This window comes from Peromyscus maniculatus, chromosome X (assembly GCF_049852395.1).
Source record: "Peromyscus maniculatus bairdii isolate BWxNUB_F1_BW_parent chromosome X, HU_Pman_BW_mat_3.1, whole genome shotgun sequence".
In the NCBI taxonomy this organism is placed as follows: Eukaryota; Metazoa; Chordata; class Mammalia; order Rodentia; family Cricetidae; genus Peromyscus; species Peromyscus maniculatus.
The window spans coordinates 80,861,461-80,863,652 of NC_134875.1; positions in this window are offsets into that span (position 1 = coordinate 80,861,461).

The window sequence follows — 2,192 nt, forward strand, 5'->3', positions numbered from 1 at the left end:
CTGGCTACACAGGAGGACACACGTGGGACGTAGGAGGCAGACATGGGCCACCCAGGAGCTTTTCCTCTTGGTCACTATGTACTCCTGTGTGAGCCCACCAGAGTTCTTAGTGGGAATTGCTTTCTCAGTCACATTGTTAGCTGTCCTGATAGCCTGCTTCACTTTCAAAGGGTTAAGCCACCTTGACAAATGCCTAGCATTTCTCGATGGACCCTTGGTTCAGTCCCCAGCACTGACTCCCCCGACCCCAACCCCCCCAAAATCATCTTTTCTAACAGTTTAAACCATGGTAGACACTATCTAACCCAGTTTATAAAAATGTATGAAAAAAGTATTTTATCTAGCTCCTCACATCCGTGTTTAGTGGAACCCAGCTCCCACAGAGATGGTGCTCTTTATTCAGGAATTAGGAATGGTTCAATGTTTGTGGGGACCTGTGAAGGATGAGTCAATACTGGGGACAGTTTGGAGCCCTTTGTGGGTCTGGTGGCCCAGTGCTCTGCAGGCCCTCACCATGGGCCTATTGACTAAGGAGGTATCTAAGGGCCCTCTATGACTGATCCTGTGGAGCAGAGACTGTCTTAGGAGTTGAGTTCTCTGTTCCTGCCCCAGTCCTTTGTCTTCTCTATGTCCCAGATGGGTGTGTCAGAATTCCAGAGTATCTGGTACCTTTTAATTAGGGGGTGTGGGGGGGAATTGACTGCCCTAGAGCAGTATGAGGTCAAATAATAAAACAAGCCTCTTTCTGTAAAAAAAAAAAAAAAAAAAGAATGTACTGGTCTTGCAAAGGACCAGAGTTCAATTCCCAGGACCCATATCAGGTGACTCCAGCTGCAGGGGATCCAATGCCTCTTGCTTTTGTGGGTACCTGTACTCACATGCACTTACACACACACACAGAGAGAGAGAGAGAGAGAGAGAGAGAGAGAGAGAGAGAGAGAGAGAGAGAGAGAGAAGAAAACCAATACATACAATTCAAAAAACAAAATTAAATATTTTAAAAATAAAATAAAACAGTCTAACATAATACAATCCAAAGATACATGAGTTTGATACTTATATACTGAGGAATAATGGCAGAAAGCTATTAATATTTAAAGTCTTTGTTTACTGTAATAAAACTATTGTGGGTTTTTTTGTTCCGAGACAGGGTTTCTCTGTGTAGTTTTGGTGCCTGTCCTGGATCTCGCTCTGTAGACCAGGCTGGCCTTGAACTCACAGAGATCTGCCTGGCTCTACCTCCCAAGTGCTGGGATTAAAGGCATGCACCACCACTGCCCAGCTAAAACTATTGTTTCTATAAGAGCAAAAAATACTGCTATTCATTCATACAGTAGTTGCAAATCTTAGTCGAAGTGATTCGGGATGCATTCCTGACCATTGCATATTATAATGGCATGCACAGTGCAAAGTACATACTTTCTGTGTTCAGAACCAAATCTGAAGTCATGTGGTGAAACATGAGCAAGTACTGCCAGAAGCTTTTCAGATTCATTCTGTTTGTTTTTCAATTTCAGTCATCCAGGCTGACCTCACATTTTCTGTGCAGCTGAAAGTGAACCTGAACTTCTGATTCTCCTGCCTCCATCTCTGGTGTGCTTCGATTACATATGTGTGCCACCATGTCTAATTTATGCAGTGCAGGAGAGCCAACCCAGAGCTTCATGCATGCTAATCAAGCATTCTACCAACTTAGGTAATCTGCAGCCTTGTGTGTTTAATTTTGAATTAATTTGTGCTGTTATACATTCAGAACATTTTTACTGTTGTCAAACTTTTAGAAACCCACACATTCAATTACAGGGTCCCATCTCACACTTTAATAATCTGGGATATGGAGTGGCCCATAAACACCTTTTAGGTTCAGTCAAGGACACCTTCGTCTGTTATCTTAAGCAGGGTTTCTATTGCTGTGAAGAGACACCATGACCACAGCAACTTCTATAAAGGAAAGCATTTAATTGGAATGACTCCTTTGCAGTTCAGAGGTTCAGTCCATTATCATGACAGGGAGCATGGTGGCATGCAGGCCGACATGGGGCTGGAGAAGGAGCCAAGAGTTCTACATCTGGATCAGCAGGCAGTAGGAAGAGAGAGAGAGACACTGGGTCTACTCTGGGCATTTGAAACCTCAAAGCCCACCCGACTACTTCTCTAACAGGGCCACACCTACTACAAAAAGGCCACACCTC